At 37.6% G+C, this 21,951-nt stretch overlaps 1 protein-coding gene across 1 annotated transcript in view; it reads right to left on the bottom strand.

Annotated features, from left to right (window-relative positions):
• Positions 1–3,907: 3,907 nt before the first annotated feature.
• Positions 3,908–21,951, bottom strand: part of TIAM1 (TIAM Rac1 associated GEF 1) — a 1,375,699-nt gene continuing 1,357,655 nt past the window's right edge. The window contains exon 29 of the transcript XR_007724593.1: positions 3,908–3,963. The gene's annotated coding sequence lies outside the window, so the exon portion shown is untranslated. The remainder of the gene's footprint in view (positions 3,964–21,951) is intronic.

Raw genomic sequence — 21,951 nt, 5'->3', positions numbered from 1 at the left:
AGGACCCTTTCAAATATCTCTCAATCATTTCTATGTCTTCTTTGCAAAGATACCTATTCAGGTTATTTGCTCACTTTTAAATTGGGCTTTTTGTTATTGAGTTGTAAGAGTTTCTATATATTTTGGATATTAACCACTTATCAAATGACTGAATGGTTTGCAAATATTTTTTCCTGTTTTCTAAGTTGTTTCTCTCTTTTATTGTTGCCTTTGCTGTGTGAAGCTTTTTAGTTTTATGAAATACAACTTGCCTATTTTTGCTTTAATTGCTCATGCTTTTGGTGTCATGACAAAAAAACTCATTTCTAAGACCAATGTCAAGAATATTTTCTCTATGTGTTTTTTGAATAGTTTTATAGCTACTGGCCTTGTGTTTAAGTGTTTAATACATTTTTAGTTGATTTTTGTATATGTTGTGAGATACTGGTCCAGTTTCATTCTTCTGCAGGTGGGTATGCAGTTTTCCGAAAATCATTCATTGAAGAGACGACTCTCTCCCCATGGTTTGTTCTTGGAAACCTTGTCAAGCATTAACTGACTGTAAATGTGTGGATTTATTTTGGGGCTTTTAATTCTGTTACATTAGCTCATGTGTCTGTTTTCATCTCAGTGCCATAATTTGATATTTGTAGCATTGTGATATATTTTGAAATCAGTAAATGTGATCCCTCTAGCTTTTCTTTTCTTGCTTAATATTGTTTTGCCTATTTGGGTCTTTTGTATTTCCTTATGAATTTTATAATTTTTTTTCTATTTCTGTGAAAAATGCCATTGGAATTTTGATAGGGATTGTGTTGTACCTGTAGACTGCTTTGGGTATTAGGATTTTAACAGTATTCATTCTTTAAATCCATGAACATAGAATTTTTTTCCATTTGTTTGTCTTCTTCAATTTCTTTCATTAATATTTTACAGTTTTCAGTATATAGATCTCTCATTTCTTTGATTTATTTCTAAGCATTTTATTCTTTTTGATGTCTTTTTAAATGAGATTTTAAAAATTTCTTTCTTTCTTTTATTTTTGTTTTTTGAGATGGAGTCGCCCAGGCTGGAGTGCAGTGCTGAGATCTTGGCTCACTGCAAGCCCCGCCTCCCAGGTTCACGCCATTCTCCAGCTTCAGCCTCCTGAGTAGCTGGGACTACAGGCGCCCGTCACTACGCCCGGCTAATTTTTTTGTATTTTTAGTAGAGACGGGGTTTCACTGTGTTAGCCAGGATGGTCTCGATCTTCTGACCTCCTGATCCGCCCACCTCGGCCTCCCAAACTGCTGGGATTATAGGCGTGAGCCATTTTTCTCTCTTTCTTTCTTTCTTTTTTTTTTTTGAGACGAAGTCTCACTCTGTCACCCAGGCTGGAGTGCAGTGGCACGATCTCCGCGCACTGCAACCTCTGCCTCTTGAGTTCAAATAATTCTCCTGCCTCAGCCTCCCAAGTAGCCAGGATTACAAGCAAGTGCCACCATGCCCGGCTAATTTTTGTTTTATTCATTTATTTTTTTTTGGTAGAGGTGGGGTTTCACCATGTCAGTCAGGCTGGTCTTGAACCCCTGACCTCAGGTGATCCACTCACCTTGGCCTCCCAAAGGCCTAGGATTACACGCCTGGGATTACAGGCGTGAGCCACCGCACTTGGCCTAAAATTTCTTTTTTAGATAGTTTATCTATAAGGTATAGACATGCTACTGATTTTTGTATGTTTATTTTGTATCTTGCAACTTTGCTGAACTCATTTACTAGTTCTAATAGTTTTTTGGTGGGGTCTCTAGGGTTTTTAATGTATAGCATCATGTCATATGCAAACAGAGACAATTTTACTTCGTTATGATGTGGGTGCTTTTCTTTTTCTCTCTCTCTCTCTCTCTCTTTTTTTTTTTTTTTCTAATTGCTCTGGCTAGGACTTCTAGTACTATATTGAATAGAAGTAGAAAGAGTGGCCATCCTTGTCTTGTTCCTGATGTAAGAGGAAAAGCTTTTAGGTTTTCACCACTGTGGGTTTTACCTGTGAGTTTGTCATATATGGACTTTGTTATGTTGAAGTATATTCCTTCTATGCCTAATTCGTTGAAGTCTTTATCATGAAAATTTGTTGAATTCTGTCAAATGCTTTTTCTACATCTATAGTGATGATAACTTCTATCCTTCTTTCTGCTAACTTGGTGTATCATATTCATTGATATGCTTGTGTTGAATCATCCTAGCCTCCCAGGAATAAGACTCACTAAATCATGTTGTATCATCCTTTGAATGTGCCATTGAATCCTGCTTGTTAGTATTTTGTTGAGGACTTTTGCATCATGTTCATCAGGTATATTGGCTTTCAGTTTCTGTTTCTGTTTCTGTTTTATCTTTTAGTATCCTTGACCAACACTGGTATCAGGATAATGCTCGTTTTGTAAAATCAATGTGGAAACGTCTAAAAAACAACAAGCTTTACTTCTACAAATCTTTTCGAATTTTATAAAAAATTCTCTATTTGACTTTTTTTCTGCTCTACTTTTATTATTATTTTTTTCTTCTACTGACTTTGGGCTTAGTTTGTTATTCTTTTTCTAACTTCTTGAGAAGTTAGGTTGTTTGAAATCTTTCTTTTTTCAGGTAGGTATTCTTTGCTATAAACTTCTTAAAATGGTTTTCAGTGCATTCCAACGTTTTTGAATGTTGTGCTTCCATTTTCATTGTCTCAATATTTTCTAATTTCTCTTTTGATTTTTTCTTTGATTTATTGGTTGTTCGGTAGCGTGTTAATTTTCACATATTTGTGAATTTTTCAATTTTCCTCTTGTTACTGATTTCTAGTTTGGTGGTTTAATATCATTATGGTTGGATGTTTAATATGATTTTAATTTCCTTAAGACTTTTTTGGGGGCTCACCTATAGTCTATCCTGGATAATATTTAGTGTGTGCTAGAAAAGAATGTGCATTCTTCTCCTGTTGGCTGAAGTGTTTTGTATAAATCTGTTTGGTAAGTCTGCTCTTTTCTTTTTGATCTTCTCTCTGGGTAATGTATCCATTGTTGAAACTGGGGTATCAAAGTCTCCTATGATTATCATACTACTGTTCATTTCTCCCCTCAGTTCTGTTAATATTTGTTTTTATATTTAGGTATTCCAGTGTTGGGTACATATATATTTGTGCTTGTTATATCCTCTTTATGAATGGACTCCTTTTTCATGATATAATGACCTTCTTTGTCCTATGATAGTTTTTGGTGTAAAGCCTATTTTGTACAATATAAAATCTAGCCACCCCTGCTCTCATTTGGTTACCATTTTCATGGAATAACTTTCACTTTCAGCCTATGTGAGTTCTAAACTCTCAAGTGAGTCTCTTGTAGACAGCATTTTAGTTGGATCTTTTAAAAAAATATATTCAGCCACCCTGTATCTTTTAAGTGGATATTTAAATCCATTTACATTTTAAGTAATTGTTGATTACTTTACTTTACTGCTGCCAAGAACTTACTACTGACATTTTAATTATTTTCTGTCTGTTTTGTGATTCATTGTTCTTTTCTTGCTCTCCCACTGTCTTTTTGATTTGATGGTTTTTTTCTGTAGTGGTATGCTTTGATTCTTTTAATTTTAATGTATTTACTACAGGTTATTCTTGGTGATCACCATAAGGCTTACATAAAACATTATTTTAAGCTGATAATAATTTCACTTTGATCACATACAGAAGCTCTACACTTCTTTCCCCCACATACATATTTTATGTTATTTATTTTTTTTGTTTGTTTGTTTGTTTTGAGACAGAGTCTCGCTCTGTCACCCAGGCTGGAGTGCAGTGGCTGGATCTCAGCTCACTGCAAGCTCCGCCTCCCAGGTTCACGCCATTCTCCTGCCTCAGCCTCCTGAGTAGCTGGGACTACAGGCACCTGCCACCTCGCCCGGCTAAGTTTTTGTATTTTTAGTAGAGACGGGGTTTCACTGTGTTAGCCAGGATGGTCTCGATCTCCTGACCTCGTGATCCGCCCGTCTCGGCCTCCCAAAGTGCTGGGATTACAGGCTTGAGCCACCTCGCCCAGCCTATTTTATGTTATTGAAGTCATAATTATATCTTTTTATATTATGTATCTATTAATAAATTATTTTAGCTGTATTAGGGTTCTTCAGAGGATCAAAACTAATAGAATATATATATATATAAAAGAGGACATTTATTATGAAAATTGACTCACATGATTATGAAGGCCAAGAAGCTCCATGCATGCCATCTGCAAGATGGAGAACCAGAAAAGTCAGTGGTGTAATTTAATATGAGTCCAAGGGCCTGAGAACCATGGAGGGTTGGAGAAGGGAGTGTTAGTGTAAATCCTGGAGTCCAAAGGACCAAATACGAGGAGCTCCAGTATCCAAGAGCAGGAGAAGATGGCTCTCCAAGCTCCAGAAGAGAGAGGAAATTTACCTTTCCTGCACCATTTTCTTCCCTCCTGGGCCCCATTGGATTGGATGAGGTCTGACTAGATTGGTAAGGGTGGATCTTCTTTACTTAGTCTACTGATTCAAATGTTAATCTCTTTCAGAAACACCTTCACAGACACATCTAGAAATACCACTATCTTGGAAAATCCTTAACCAGCCAAATTGACACATATGATTAACTATCACAGTAGTTATAGTTGTTTTTAATACTTTTGTCTTTTAACTTTTATACTAAAGTTAAAAGTGATTTATATACCACCATTACAGTATTAAAGTATTCTGAATTTTAGTAGATACTTACCTTTAACAGTGAGTTTTATACTTTCTCAAGTTTTCATGTTTCTTATTAGTGCCTTTTCATTTCAAGTTGAAGACCTCCCTTTAGCATACCTTATAAGGCACATCTAGTGTTGAGGAACTTCCTGGGCTTTTATATATCTCAGAAAATCTTTATCTCTTTTTCATTTCTGAGATCCAGCTTCACTGGGGATATTATTCTTAGTTGGCAAGTCTTTGTTTGTTTGTTTGTTTGTTTGTTTCAGCACTTTGAATACATCATTCCACTCTACTGGCCTGAAAGGTTTTTGCTGAGAAATTTCCTGATAGTCTCATGAAATTTCCCTAGTTTGTGACAAGTCATTTTTCTCTTGCTGCTTTCAAAATTATCACTTTGTCTTTGACTTTTGCCTATTTTATTATAATGTGTCGTGCTACATACCTCTTGACATTCAGCCTATTTGTGGTTCTTTGGGCATCATCCAGCTGGATGTTCATTTTCCTCCCCAGACTCAGGAAATGTTCTGTCATCATTTCTTTAAGTAAGTTTCCTGTCCCTTTCTCATCTGCTAGTTCTTCTGAGGATCCCATAATGCATATATTGATTTACTCAATAGTGTTTCATAAGTCATGTAGCCTTTCTTTACTCTTTTTCATTTTTTTTCTTTTTGTTTCTCTCACTGGATAATTTCAAATGATCTGTTTATTTTTAATTCTGCGTAATTGTGTCTGCTAATGGAGTTCTCTTTTGAATTTTTCAGTCATTGTCTTCTACAGCTCCAGGATATCTGTTTTAATTATTTTTTATTGTTTCCTTTTTCTTCCCAAAATTCTAACTTTGTTTATGGATTGTTTTCATAATTTTACTTAGTTATCCTAATTTCTTTGTGAGCCATTGAGCTACTTTAAGACAATTATTTGAATAATTCTTTGAACTCTTTGTCAGATAATTCATAGATCTCCATTTTAAATGACTGTTAATCACAGTAGAGCAGTGCTGAAGCCTGATCCTGGGACTGCTTTATGGATGGCAGCTGGGTCCAAGGTTTGAATTGCTTATATATTTTATCAACTTTATCGAGATATAAGTGATATAAAATAAACTGAACATATTTAAAGAGTACAATTTAGTAAGTTTTGATATATGTATAATGAAAATAAGGATAGTTATTATATTAATTGTCCCCCAAATCTTTGTATGCCTTTGTTGTTCCTCCATTTTACCCCTCTCCATCTCACTTCACTTATCCCCAGGCAACCACTGATCTTTCTGTCATTTTGGATTAATTTACATTTTCTTGCATTTTATACAAATGGAATGAAATAATGTGGTCTGTAATTTTTTGCTTCTATTTTTCACTCAGCATACTTAATTTGAGATTCATTCAAGTTGCAACACCGACTAACAGTTTATTTGTTTTATTGCTGTGCAGTGCCTATTGTATAGATATAACAAAATTTGTTATATCTATCACGTTGATGGGTAGTGTGAAGTTTTGGGGAATTACAAATACAAGTGTTATGAACATTTGGGTACAAGTTTTGATGGAACACTTGCATTCATTTCTCTTAGGTAAATACCCAGGAATGAAATAAATTAATCACATAGTACATCAGTGTTTGACTTTTTAAGTAGCTACTAAACTTTTTTACAGGTAACTGCACCATTTTACATTCCCAGCAGCAGCGTAAGAGTTCAAGTTTCTTCCAACATTTTGTGTACTCAGGCTTTTAAAATTTTAGTCATTCTATGAAGTTATAATGGTATTTTGTAGTGGTGTTAATTTACTAGTGACTGATGCTGCTGAGCAGAGTCACTGATTATTTCTGATTTTGACATCTTATTTAGCAAAGAACCTGTTCAAGGTTTTATTCATATGTTTATTCGGTTTTTGCTTTCTTATTATTGGGTGTGGAGAGTTATTTAAATATTTTAAATACAACTCTTTTGTTAGATATTGATAGGGTTTGGCTGTGTCCCCACCCAAATCTCCTCTTGAATTTCCACGTATTGTGGGAGGGACCAAGTAGGAGGTAATTGAATCATGGGGGCAGGTCTTTCCTGTGCTGTTCTTGTAATAGGGAATAAGTCTCATGAGATATGATGGTTTTAAAAAGGGGAGTTTCCCTGCACAGGTTCTCTTCTCTTGTCTGCTGCCATGTGAGACATGCCTTTCATCTTCCACTATGATTGTGAGGCTTCCCTAGCCAGGTGGAACTGTAAGTCTATTAAACCTCCTTCTTTCATAAATTGTCCAGTCTCAGGTATGTCTTTATCAGCACCATGAAAACAGACTAATACAGAAAATTGGTACAGTAGAGTGGAGCATGGCTGAAAAGATACCTGAAGATGTGGAAGCAACTTTGGAACTGGGTAACAGGCAGAGTCTGAAACAATTTGGAGGCCTCAGAGGAAGACAGAAAAATGTGAGAAAGTGTGGAACTCCTTAGAGACTTGTTGAATGGCTTTGACCAAAATGTTGATAAAGATATGGACAATAAAATCCAGTCTGAGGTGGTCTCAGAGGGAGATGAGAAACTTGTTGGGAACTGGAACAAAGGTGACTTTTGTTACGTTTTAGCAAAGAGACTGGTGGCATTTTGCCCCAGCCCTAGAGATTTGTGGAACTTTGAACTTCAGAAAGATGATTTAGGGTATCTGGTGGAAGAAATTGCTAAGCAGTAAAGTATTCAGGAGATGACTTGAATTCTGTTAAAGGCATTCAGTTTTATAAGTGAAGCAGAGCTTAAAAGTTTGGAAAATTTGCAGCCTGACAATGTGATGGAAAAGAAAATCCCATTTTCTGAGAAGAAATTCAAGCCAGCCGCAGAAATTTTCATAAGTAACAAGGAGCCAAATGTTAATCCCCAAGACAATGGGGAAAATGTCTCCAGGGCATGTCAGAGGCCTTTACAGCAGTCTCTCTCGTCACAGGCCCAGAGGCCCAGGAGGAAAAGTGGTTTTGTGAGCTCAGCCCAGGGTCCCTGTTCTGTGTGCAGCCTAGCGACTTGGTGCCCTGCATCCCGGCTGCTCCAGCCTTGGCTGAAAGAGGCCAATGTAGAGCTCAAGCTGTGGCTTCAGAGGGTACAAATCCCAAGCCTTGGCAGCCTCCATGTGATGTTCAGCTTGCCAGTGCATGGAAGTCAAGAATTAGGGTTTGGGAACCTCTGCCTAGATTTCAAAAGATGTATGAAAATGCCTGGATGCCCAGGCAGAAGTTTGCTGCACAGGCAGGGCCCCATGGGGCACTGCTAGGGCAGTGCAGAAGGGAAATGTGGGGTCACAGCCCCCCAAACAAAGGCCCTACTGGGGCATTCTCAGAATGGTAGATCCACAGACAGCTTGCACTGTGTGCCTAGAAAAGTCACGGACACTCAACACCAGCACATGAAGGCAGCCGGGAGGGATGCTGTACCCTGCAAAACCACAGGGGCAAAGCTGCCCAAGATTATAGGAACCTACCTCTTGCATCGGCGTGACCTGTATGTGAGACATGGAGTCAAAGGAGATCATTTTGGAGCTTTAAGATTTGACTGCCTCACTGGATTTTGGACTTGCATGGGGCCAAATCTCATCTTTAATTCCTACATGTTGTGAGAGGTACCCGGTGGGAGGTAGCTGAATCATGGGGGCAGTTTTTTCTGGTGTGGTTCTCATGATAGTGAATAAGTTGCATGAGACCTGATGGTTTTAAAAAGGGGAGTTTTCCTGCACAAGCTCTATTCTCTTGTCTATCACCATGTGAAATGTGCCTTTTACCTTTTGCCATGATTGTGAGGCCTCCCCAGCCACGTGGAAAAGTCAAATAAGCCTCTTTCTTTTGTAAATTGCCCAGTCTCAGATATGTCTTTAACAGCAGCATGAAAACAGACTAATACAGATACAAATTTCAAATATATTTTACCGGGCTGTGATTGTCTGTTTATTAATGTTATAGTGAGCTTTGAAGTACAGTTTAATTTTGATGAAGTACATTTTATTACCTTTTCCTTTATGGATTGTGTTTTTGATTTTGTATCTAAGACACTTTTGCCTAACCTAATGTCTTAAAGGTTTTATCCTTTTTTATTCATTAAAAAAAATCTAACTTTTATTTGCACCAATATTTTAATCTGTTATCTTTTTTTTTTTTTTTTTTTTTTTTTTGAGACGGAGTCTCGCTCTGTAGCCCAGGCTGCAGTGCAGTGGCTGGATCTCAGTTCACTGCAAGCTCTGCCTCCCGGGTTCACGCCATTCTCCTGCCTCAGCCTCCCGAGTAGCTGGGACTATAGGCGCCCACCACCTCGCCCGTTTAGTTTTTTGTATTTTTTAGTAGAGACGGGGTTTCACTGTGTTAGCCAGGGTGGTCTCAACCTCCTGACCTTGTGATCCGCCCGTCTCGGCCTCCCAAAGTGCTGGGATTACAGGCTTGAGCCACTGCGCCCGGCCTAATCTGTTATCTTAAAGATCACCAGTCTACACCCAATGTGTATTTTACCTTCAATCTTAACTCAGTGGCACATTTGATACTGCTGCCCATGCTCCCCTTTCTGAACCTTGTCCTACTTCAATTTCAACAGTGCACTAATCTCATGGTTCTTTTATATCATCATCAGTATCTCTTATGTCCTTCATGTTTTGTCTCTTTTTGCCTCCTATCCACCAGAATACAAATATTTATCAATCTCTTCCTGCATTTTTATCAATCTGCATTTCATCTATCTTAAGTGTTCCATGAATAGTGCTACATGAATTTTTCTATATTCATAATCACATGCCTGCTCTCTTTCCTTATCTCTGTTTCTTCATTTGTAATTGTCTGCTAGACTGTCCCACTGGGAATAACTTACACTGCAAATTAAGTATTTATACACACATAGTATTTTCTCCAAAATTGGTTCCTCCTCCCATTAGCTTGATTTCCACTTACGGTACCATATTCTCTTAGTCACAAGCTTAAGGTGTAATAAAACTGTTCTTACGAATAACCCTATCTCTATCACATTCCCTAAGGTGAGATTAATAGCAAAATGTATCTCAGGTAATCTCTCTCCCTTAACCACAGTTATCTTGAATACCTCTCTATTGCCCACAGAATTAAACCAAAGCTCCTTAAGCCGTCATTCAAGGCTATGTATAATATGGCTTCAATATACATTTCCAAACATGCTCCCCTCAGGTCTTCTTTATATGGAATTTCAGAGGGCCATATTTGCCATTCTCAGTAAATGTGTCACTTACATTTACATTACATTCCTTTTATTTTTGTTTTGGATATTCTACCATGTCTGTGCTTATCTATATTCTACTTATTCTTTTTTTGTTAGTTTGTTTTTTGTTTTTTTGTTTTTGTTTCTGTTTTGTTTTGTTTTGTTTTGTTTTGAGATGGAGTCTCACTCCATTGCCCAGGCTAGAGTGCAATGGCACAATCTCGGCTCACTGCAACCTCTGCCTCCCGGGTTCAAGTAATTCTCCTGCTTCAGCTTCCTGAGTAACTGGGATTATAGGTGCCTGTCACCACACACCCAGACAATTTTTGTGTTTTTAGTAGACACAGGGTTTCACCATGTTGACCAGACTGGTCTTGAACCCTTGACCTCATGATCCGCCCACAGTGGCCTTCCAAAGTGCTGGGATTACAGGCGTGAGTCACCATGCTCAGACTATTCTGCTTATTCTAATAGCTCAGGTCAAACACAACCACCAAAAGGAAACTTTTATTTTTACCTAACTGGAATTAATTTCTTTTCCCTTTAAACTTTTTTCTACTTTACATATCTCCTATATATTCTTTTATATCTTATATTTTATTCAACTTACATCTTATTTTTGCTTCTAAGTAATTATTGTATTGAAGACATAATAGCCTTATTTGTGTTTGTATTGCTACAATTGCCCAACATGCTAACTACTTTTGTAAATATTTATTCAAATAATAAATGAAAAAGCCTTAGTAATTTTTCCCTCTTTTAAGTTCTTGCATTTTATTTTCTCTTACTTTATTCCAGGTATTTCTCTTATTAGAATAAAAACTTGCATACAGACCAATGTATATGATGGAAAATGGCTGTTGAGGAAAATAGAATAGAAACTGACAGAGTCTATCTTGATTTAGGTAATATATTCTAGTAGTTTATAATCTATTCATGATTGAATAGATTATAATGTAATCTATTATATTATAATAGAGATGAAGACGTGTATTTTCAGCACTTTTGGCCCTTAGTTTTATACATTAGAACCTTTCATTATCTTTGGTCCTTTGAGAGCTTTTTTGTTTACAGTGAAAGCAAAGATTTACTATAAACCTAGAAAAAGTGAGGCATGGGTCTATTATATTGCTTGTCGCCAAAGTCTTGGAATTTCCCACTTAACACACTTTATAGCCAGGGGAAGAATTCAGTTCACCTTCTAGGTCACAGATAATACTTGTTCAGTTATTTCGCTGCATATCACAAGTACCTCTCCCAGCCTCTTTATACTCCAGACTTTCTAGACACACAGGAACTCTGGGGATAGACTTTACAATCAGAAATGTCATTTTGGGGTATAGAAATTTTCTCGGTGTATTTTTATTTTTTATTTTTGGTTATTGCTTAATAGAACATGAAAACAAAATAGCAATGCTAGGGCTTGGCAGCCACTCAACAGTCTCACTAAAATCAATCGATGATCTTCGGAAGTTCGGCCCTAACCAACTTTTATCCTGCCAGGTACAACAGCACTCAGGACAAATGAAAACTCTAAATTGACTAAAACATTTGTTTCCTCTGAAACATTATTTTACAACACTTCATAAAAGATAGAGAGTCACTATTCTTCAGTGGAAAGACTGACATTTAAGCGATTCAAGTCTTTATCCTGGTCTCTATCACAGGCCATTTCCAGGTTCAGATAAAATACTTTTCTCTGAATGAGGGGATTTTTTTTCTGCAAGTTTCCTTATGTTTAATAACTTCTTATTTCTTTCTTTGATGAACATCTCTAGAGAGAGTCTTAAATGGAAAGAAATTAATTTGTGATAGAATACTCTGAAAACCTGAGAGTTAGTCATCATAAATAGCAGCTACATTTTGTTTTCATGTTGGGACTAAGGAAAAAAAGATCTGTTCAGCTCCAAACTGCCTTATCTCACCAAGAGTCCTTCTCCAGAGAAATGCAGAACTATTTTGAACATAATGGAGACCACGTATCTATCCATAATGCCTGTGGATTGGATTGTGTAACAAATGACCCTTTAAGCAACATTATATATCCTAAATCAGTAGATACCTTGAAAGTGATATGAAACATCACTAAGACTACAGAAGAAATAATTTTATGATAAAGAAAGTAGTAGCGTTCAAAAGAGTTATCCATTAGCTAGCATTTAACATAAGGGTTTAGCATGAATAAACTGAGTTCATATTTTAAAGATCATGCATAAAATTTAAGAAATGGAATGAAGAAATGAAAACCCAAAGACTAGAGTGACCACAGGTATAACAGCATTTGTCAACTACTCTGCTTGCCTAGTTGTGGCTTTCTTTTGATGTATTGACTTGGAAATCAGTATGTAAAAAATATAATGTTGCCAGACCTAATATCAAACCAGAAACCAGTGGCTGATGGTCTTCTATGAGAAGCTTAATGAATTTTCAGCCAAAAAAAAAAAGAGAGAGAGAGAGAGAATTGGTTGGATGAGCTAAGTAGTCACAACAATTCTGTACTCTGCTGTGACTACTCTCATACATTCTCATCTTTCTCCTAGGTAACAAAGATGGAATGTTGACAGAGACATGACTTTTTGGGAATAAGTGGGAGGAGAACCTTATAGGCTAATGAAATTTAAGGGAATTTCCATTAAGACCAGTAGTGAACCTGTTGACCAAATTGAATGGTTAATGGGGTAATATATGATTCTCTACTTTATTGTTTGTTAATTAGGAAGAATTGGGGACATGATTCCTGGAAAACAGGTTTAAGGACAGCAGAGCTAAGTGTCTTGATCTAAGCCAGAGGACTCTTCTCTAAAACAGCCAGCCAACCTCAAGTTTCCCACAATGTAAAAATTAATACAAAGATTCATCCTGGTGGGCAGAGGTTCCATCCATTTGCAGACAATAGTTACAGAGTTGTGCACATACACTGAGCTTAAAATATGAAAAACTCACTATTACAATGAACAGAATTCGTTAAATTGTTAGGACTCAGACTGGTTCTCTTGGTGGATAAAAAAGTGGGCTGCTTTTTCCCTTCAAAAAAATGGGAACAGTTGGGCCATTTCCAGGCTCAGCCCCTCGTGAAGTGTGACCACATTAGAGCCATTTGGAGATGATGGTGAAAGCTCAAAGAATTTTTACAGTGGATTTAGGCTGCTATAAGGGGGATATGATTCTCTTAGGGAAATTTCTCTGAGATCGCCAAACTCCTGTGGAACACCAGCAATGGCACATTGAGTGGCTCGGATTGGTTTTATAATGCTGAAGAAGATAAATCACTCTTGAATGAGGAATTTACTATAAGAATTTTAGCTAAATCCTTGCAGTCAGCCTCACCACCCTGGAAAACTTTTTTTAGGCTTTACTTTGAAACTGAGTGAATAAAAAAAAACAGATGTTACCTTCATAATGGAGGAGTAGATACTCATGATTAACAAACATGTCTCTCAAGTCTCATGTAGCCAAAAGGTACAACCTTTGTGTCTACAGCAGGAAAGCGACACGGCTGCAACTGCTGGTCCAATTATTCCAGGGCTTAATTAAACTGTGTCAATAATGATTATGTTACTGCTTAATATAGAACATCGGGTGGACTAAAAAATTACAAGTTTGTTTGTTCAAGCCCCTAGCAGATGTCTTGCTGCCAAAAACCACAGTCAAGGCATCTTGTTTTCTGGTGCTAAGCTGCTCTCTCTCTCTCCACACCTGCTAATCTCTTCCTCCTTCTTTACCCTGACGTAAGTCACTTTAAGGAGAAAGACGTCTATCTTTCCCCAAGAGAGACCGAAGCTGCATACACTCATTCAGATATATTGAGGAACTTCAAGAAAAAGAGGGACTCAAACTTTTGTGGCTCTCTTGGATACAGGTGTCCAAGATACCATTTTATTCAGTCCAGTGGAGGCGAAAGGGAAATACTTGAATACAGCTAATGAAGCTTTGGAAGAGATTACAGCTGGAAAGGGAAAATAATGTGACTTTCTAGGTGGAGCCCTTTGGGTCAATTTAATGTACAATTATACCTTGGCATCCTTGGGGTACTGGTTCCAGAATCCCTACAGATACCAAAATTTATGGATACTCAAGTACCTGTTATAAAATGGTATAGTATTTGCATTTAATTCACACACATGTTCTCATCTCCTTTAAATCATTTCTAGGTTACTAATAATAGCTGATACAATGTAAGTGCTATATAAATCATTGTTATTACGTATTTTCTAGGGACTAATTATAAGGAAAACTGTCTGTATATGTTCAATATGTATGCAATCATGCTTATTTCCATTAATGTTTTCAATCTGTGATTAGTTGAATCCACAGATGGTGAACCCACAGATACACAGGGCAAACTATACTTTTGCTGTTGTGTCATATGACTATATTACCCTGTTCCATAAATTACAAAAGGCATTCCCCTGATTGTGAAGATCTGAACACGTAAAGTGCTAGTACTTTTGGGGTCTCTTTGAGTTACAAGTCACTGTGACTAATGATTTTGCTATCGGAGCACTTAGCATAGGTAGATGCCTCCACTTACTGAATGCTACTTGGAGTCTTATTAAGAGTATTCTAACCTGCATGATATATGAGATATATTCAGTAGATTTGGTTGCAGCCTCTGTTGGTCAGACTAATCGGAGTGGTCAGTGGAATGTCAGTCTCATGGGAAAATTCACCAGGAGCAGTGCAGTGTAGAGATAAGAGTTGGGTATTGTTTCAGAGAAAATAATCCCCATGGGTCTCTTGCATTTCTGCATGTCTTCAGTGCAGAGTCACTGGCTCCCTTTGTTCTAAATTAACTTTTCAAGCATGTTTTTAGAGAAACAGCCTTGGAAAATAGATTTAGTATTTCTCTCAGGGTCAAATGTCAAACATGCTTACTCTTCATTATGTCTATGATCCAAGGTTCCTAAACTCAGCGTTCCTCTCCTGTGAAACAACTTGCTGCATAAGCAGGTGTCCACTGGCCCTATGGGAACTGGAGCTCAGGGATCTGGTGTCAATGCCAACACTCTGGCTTCTGCTATTGCCATAAATAATAGAGGTCTTTGTCTCTAACCTAGGCTTCTTATGTCTTCTGCCTGCATTCCTGAAACTATGATGGGTTAACTTGTTAGCATACAAATAGGATAAAATATCTGACTTTTCACAGTTCTCAATGCCCCTTCCACAGATTTCAGTTTTCTAGTTGAAATTGTGGCACTGCAATGTCATCATAATCACCAATTCTATTGCTTTGACAATCTTTTAATAAGACACAGACATTTTAGTCGAAATATAATAATCATAATAACATTGAAATAATTATGGGCAATTTATGCAGTAATAACTTGTAGAGATTAATTGAAGCTATTAGAAGATAAAGAAAGTAACTTGATACCATATTGAAAATACATCTTAAAGGCTTGCAAGGAATTAAAAGAAAAAGCTGACAAAGAAAACGAACACATGTGAACTATGGTTTAGTTAATAAACAGTCTTCTCATGGAATAGGAGAGCAATAAATAGGTCCGTCAAATATTTTTTAAAGCAATCCAGCCATATAACATAGTCTTCCATGAGACTGCCCATTTTCCCCAACTATGCTAGATAGAAATGTTTGGATAGTTTATTTGGGAATTGGCAACTATGAGGGAGTACTCAAAATACCCCCATGAGCTATATAAGCAACAGCTTTTGCCCCGACTTCCATATTGTATATAATGTGTATATGTATACAATATGTATAGATATGGCAATATGTATACAATATGATGTATATGTATACAGTAGGCATAGGTATACAATATGTACATGTATACAGTATGCAAGTCGGGGCAAAAACTGTTTATTATATAGCTCATCATTTGTTAACAAGTGAAGGTGCTGCACAAGGGGGCAGCAGTTGCTAAACCCCAATCATGAACGAGATGCAAGAGCCAGCCCAGGGGTTAATAGCTGTAAGACTAGTGAATCCTGGGACAGCCACTGCTGTCCATGTAGTCCAAAACATTGAGTGCAGATTGCTTGGTGGAAGGAAGTAAAGACTTAGGATGAAAAAGGCAGAGGTTGATTGTATGGCAGGTTCTGGACATATCACAAGCAGAGGAGTACAGGGAGCGGTTTCACAAGAGCTGGGTACGCAGCATGCTATCGGCAGCTGGTGGAACCCCTCAGGTTTCTTGGCAGTAGTTCAGGAGCTGGATTCTGCCATAGCTGCTCCTGGCTTAGCAGAGGACATCTCTGAGGGTCACATGAAAAAAGGGGCTATTAGAGGGGAAGACAGCCCCATGGCAATAACCCCTGAGGGAATGACAGCTGTGGCTTTCAGCTGAGCAATTATTGAAAGACAAGATGACCTTAGTTTAGATTCCAGGTAAAGTACTCGCACTTACTTAGTGCTATTTCTCCTTCTTTGCTGTGGCTTCTAGAATTTTTTTAGTAATGACTACTAGCATTCCGTGTAGGTTTTATTCTGACTCATTATTTCAAATGTGATTATGAACACAGCTCAATTATTTAGATGTCAGGGAAAATGGCTACTTATAACCGTGAAAAAAGTACTCAGTGAATCTCTAAAGCAAGAGAACTGTGGTCTTATTTGCTGTTTAACAAACCATGCATCTAGAAAAGCAATATTTCAAGTTTTATTAAAATATATTTAAAAATCTGTGGATAGATGAATATTTATCATACCAGGAATATTAATTTAAGATAGGTTACATTTATGACCTAATAAAGACTTGTGTATGTGTTAAGTGTGGCCTTTAAGGTACATATGGAGTTCACTAAAATTATTGTGCTTCATATGTTTAAATATTTTTAATAAACTTCTCATGAGAGATACTTCAAGGTACAATCAGTGGGGCACTAGGATGAGTATCACATGGCTGGAGTTCTAGCCCTAACTCGACAGGTAATGAGCCATATGAAATTCAATAACTCATTTAACCTCAGCAGATGTATTTGCTCCACTGCAGAGTGAGTTTTACTAAATATATCTTACACATTTAGACATGATTGTGATTCTATGAAAACATAACTGTGATAGAAATGAGGCAGCATCAGAAGAAACCATGCAAAAATGGTCAACTGGTCTTTGCCATAAATACAAAGACCACAACATTTCACTCAGATGTGATGGAAGCTTGGGAAACATTTAACTCTGATTAGGCACCCTTCAGAGCAAAACATAGCTTGGGCTGATATTTGTCCTCTAAGGAAAGCTCAATGGCTCAAAGTGTAGAATATTGTTTTTTTTATTGCCTAACATTTCATTTGTAGCCTCGGGGCCCTGGAGCGCTGACCTTGCATTAGAAGCCCCTCCAGGACTTTCTCAAGATCAATGGTTTGATCTCCACCATCATTCATTGCTGGAAATTAAACCAGACTCCTGGGGACCAAGCCACCATCAGCTGTAGCCTCAGGGAGATGGGAATCTGGGAGCAGGCCCACTTTAAGCAACCTGCTGAATAAATATAGACTTGAAAAATGAAAGAACCACACTGAAGACTGTTTCTATTTTCTAAGAAAGATATATTTCTTTCAGTGGTAATGTATATTCTAGGTTTAATCTGGTAAGTACACTTGTAATCACTACAAACCTTTGTGAATATCAACAGAGCTAAAATTTAAAATTTATTTATTGTACTTGCTCCTGGAGTTTAATTTAATAAAATATGAGGTCTAGAGGAAGGTACTTTGTTCCTGAGAATCTCAACGTGCATTATTCGATTGGTTTCCTAACATAGAGTGTGAAAGTGAATTAGCTCATGCCAAGTGGGAGATAACAATGGCTAACAACTCTACTCTAAGTTTTGACACAGTTTATTGTGAAAGAGGACTTTTTCATCCAGGTGTTTCACTCTGCACAGTCAACTTAAATAAGGAACATGCAACCGTCCATAAAGTAATAGTGACAAGGCACTGCAATACTAAGGGCGATGCTATTCTTAGCTTTCTCTTTGATTTTCAGCCTTCTTTTCTCATTATGTTTGTCAATTAGTGGTTACTAAACTCCTTCAGGGCCAATGACCCAGTACCATTGAGTAATGGAAGAACAGAAGTTGGCTTAACTATTTTCTGAAATTTACCCTCAACATTTCTTTGTTCTTAAGTCTGGATGCAACTGCATTAGTTTTGCCTCTGGGATCCAAGGGACAACTCTCTTTCAATCCCATTAGTGACTTTTTTCCATAAAGCTAGAGAAAGTTATACAAAACGTCAGGCCAATAACTTATTCTTATGCAACTACATAAAGATTTGCATTTTTTTTTAAATTCAGCTTTAGATATTTAGTGTATTTTTACCTATCTACCTAGGCTGCATTTTATACTTCATCAAGGTCAGATCTCTAATATAACCAGAATATGATTTATCAATTATATTAGCTATTATTCTTTCTTAACTATTTTTTCAATCAACTATTATTTGAGTCCAAGTAGAAGATTCTAGAATAACTCTCTAGGTAAAAGAATTTCAAATGAGGAAGTCAGACTCCTGGAATTAGAAACAGGAAGCACAACTAGGGAAGGATATTGTGGCTTTAATAGAGATATGAGTGATTCTCATCTAACATGGAGCAAAGTCCTGTCCTATCCCATTAGTGTCTACAATGACCTCAAAATTTTCAAAAGAAATATTATTGAACTAAAAAAAAATAAGGACTAAAGGATATGGAAAATGAAAGGACTAACATTACGACAATAGTTATATTGTAGAGGAGTCTGACTCCATGCCATCTAAATCCCTTTCCTAGCATCTAGACTCTATTGATTACACACGACTTGTAGTTAGTATTTGTTCTTTTCCAAGATATTTCAAGTGCATAGTATTTTACAAACTCTAATGAAAATATGTTCATTTCCTTTACTGCATTTATTTTTGAGTTACAAACGAGCCATCCAAACGAACAATATTCAGTTCTCTGGGTGTTTCCTCTGCAGCCTCACAGCAATACGGTATAACCAGATCAATCATTTTTAATCAAATTATTTGTATCGCTTCTCCACATAGCACAGATAGCTTCCACATTTGAAGCTACTCTAATGACTACAAGTATAATATAAGTCAAGCATAATCAAGGTAGTAAAGGGTCATACTCAAGTTTTAAAGATTCATGAGTTAAAATCCTTGTTCCACCATTTACTTCCTGTATTGGAAAAGTTACTTAAATTACAGAGTAGGGAGTAAGTAAGATTCTTGAAGGTAGAAAGAGAAAGTAGAACTAGGGAAGGATATCGTGGCTTAAAGAAAGATACGTGTAATTCCCATCTAACACAGAGCAAAGTCTTGTCTTCCCTAAAACAAATTTGTGCCTTTGTCCTCACTGGAAAAAGGGGGATTTACTAATCTTACTCATACCACCGGGTTATCTGAGTTTAAAATGATAAAATATGTACAAAGTGTTATATAAATAATAAGCACCCAATTAATAAGAGCTATTTTATGGCTCTTGACCCAGTACTATACAGGCAAGAAGAAATTCTTGATAGTCATTATGCTTGACTTCTAAGAGAAAAACTTGTGGTTAAACTACCAATGTCTTGAAGTGTTTAGGATACCAATGCACAAATCCTACCATTCCTTTTAGGCAGGAAGAAGTCCCTTGGTCTATGAAGAATGCTCTGTAGCAAGCATACACCCACCCGTATGTTTTGACATTGCTTGAAAGTGAGTCCTGCATGGAATATCCTGGTTATGTCCCATACTGCTTACATCTTTTACACATGGAATGAAATGATTTTCTTGGTCTCTGCCCTGAATTCAAGTGCATTATAGACAGTCATAAAAACAAACTGATATTGAGGCCCAAGAGAAAAATATCAGATGAAGTATCAAATGATACCTAGCATATATTGTGCTCTTATTATGTGCCAAACACTCCACTAAACATTTAACTGGAATCATGCCATTTAGTTGTCATAATCACCCAATGACTTCAATATTATTATCTCCATTTTACAATAATGGAACCAAGTCTCAGAAATGTTAATTTGGGCCTGGTGCAGTGGCTCACACCTGTAATCCCAGCACAGGTGGCTCACTTGATGTCAGGAGTTCAAGATCAGCCTGCCCAGCATGATGAAACCCAGTCTCTACAAAAAGTACAAAAATTAGCTGGGTGTGGTGGCACGCATCTGTAATCCCAGCTACTTGGGAGGCTGAGGCATGAGAATCACTTGAACTCGGGAGGCAGAGGTTGCTGTGAGCCAACATCGCACTACTGCACTCCAGTCTGGACAGCAAAGTGAGACTCTGACTCAAAAAAAAAAAAAAAAAAAAGGAATGTTAATTCATTCCAGAGCACACAGCTTTTAATGGACAGAATTTGGAATTGAGTAAGGTCTAGTCATACTATAAGACTCATGTCCTTGGCCGGGCGCGGTGGCTCAAGCCTGTAATCCCAGCACTTTGGGAGGCCGAGGCGGGTGGATCACGAGGTCAGGAGATCGAGACTATCCTGGCTAACATGGTGAAACCCCGTCTCTACTAAAAATACAAAAAAACTAGCCGGGCGTGGTGGCGGGCGCCTGTAGTCTCAGCTACTTGGGAAGGCTGAGGCGGGAGAATGGCGTGAACCCGGGAGGCGGAGCTTGCAGTGAGCCGAGATCACGCCACTGCACTCCAGCCTGGGAGACACAGCGAGACTCCGTCTCAAAAAAAAAAAAAAAAAAAAAAAAAAAAAAAAGACTCATGTCCTTTTCCTTACACTAAATTTCCTACCAAGGTCTCCTTAATACAATTATAGCATTCCATATTCCAATATCAAAAGTCTTTTGTACCTGAGTCCACATAATTTCTCTCTATTAGGAGCTCTAATGTGCTCCATATTGAGTTGGATTAACTACTGGCCCCTTCCTCAGCTAGCTTCTCCTTCGAGGAGTGGTCAAGCTCAGTCTGGAAAGCTAATGTCTAGAATGATGAGCAGAATAGATGGGAAAATGAAACTTAACATCATGTCGCTCTCTCCTGGCACACCCCTGCCCCACAACACATACCACGCATAGCCAGTTTTCACCAAAGTCCTGTTTTCTCAGCAAGCCACACCCAGTAAAGTAATATATACTTGGAAGGCATATGGAATGGGTAGGTTTTCCTTCTTGTCTTTAGAAACAGTGGCCCAAATGAATTGAACTTTTTCTGGGCAACCCAATTGGCATTGCATTAGTAAAAATCCTCATTGTGAATGAACTTGATCTATGTTCACATGATTGGCTATGACTAGAATCCTGAGAAGCTGCCACGAGATAAATTCTGTCTTTACTGTTGCCAGTGCTGTGTTACTGCCATCAGTGCTGTGGACGGAAGCTTTACGTCAATGTTGTTTGCTTCAGGGGTGTTCTGCTACTGAGGCTGCCAAAGGCTCAATACTCAATACTGAGTATTACTGATGGTATTGAATAGTGTTGGCCTTTCTCAGACTTCCCTCAATTCTATCCCTCTACAGAGCACCTGTGTAAGTGGTGTTTTATAGATTTTAGGCTTAAATCTTCCTCTTTGAGATGACCTGTGTCTAGCCCACTGTATTATTCAGGGCTACATAGAGAAACAGAACCAGTAAGATAGATAGATAGATAGATAGATAGATAGATAGATAGATAGATAGATAGATAGATCTATATAATATATATATTTATCTCACCATATATATGTATGTGTATATATACGCATGCATGTGTGTGTGTGTGTATGAAGAGAGAGAGTGATTTATCATGAAGGTTTGGCTCACACAATTATGGAGGCTAAGAAATCTCATGATCTGTCACCTGCAACCTGGAAACGCAAGGAAACCAGTGATATAATTCCAGTCCAAATGTGAAGATCTCAGAACCAGGGGAGCCAATGGTATAAATCCAGTCCGAGGGCTGGGAAAACCCAATGTCCCTGCTCAAGTAGGTTTGCAGGAAACATAAGGGGCACATTTCTCCTTCCCTGACCATTTGTTTTATTTAGACCCTTGATGGACTGAATGATTCCCATCCACATTGGAGAGGGCCATCTACTGAGTACACTTATTTAAATGCTTATCTCCCCTGAAAACTCTCACAGACACACTCAGAAATAATGCTTAATCTGGGCAGCCGT

The sequence above is a fragment of the Macaca thibetana genome, chromosome 3 (assembly GCF_024542745.1).
Source record: "Macaca thibetana thibetana isolate TM-01 chromosome 3, ASM2454274v1, whole genome shotgun sequence".
Classification (NCBI taxonomy): Eukaryota; Metazoa; Chordata; class Mammalia; order Primates; family Cercopithecidae; genus Macaca; species Macaca thibetana.
The sequence above is the reverse complement of the archived record's forward strand: the minus strand, read 5'-3'. Positions and strand labels throughout refer to the sequence as shown.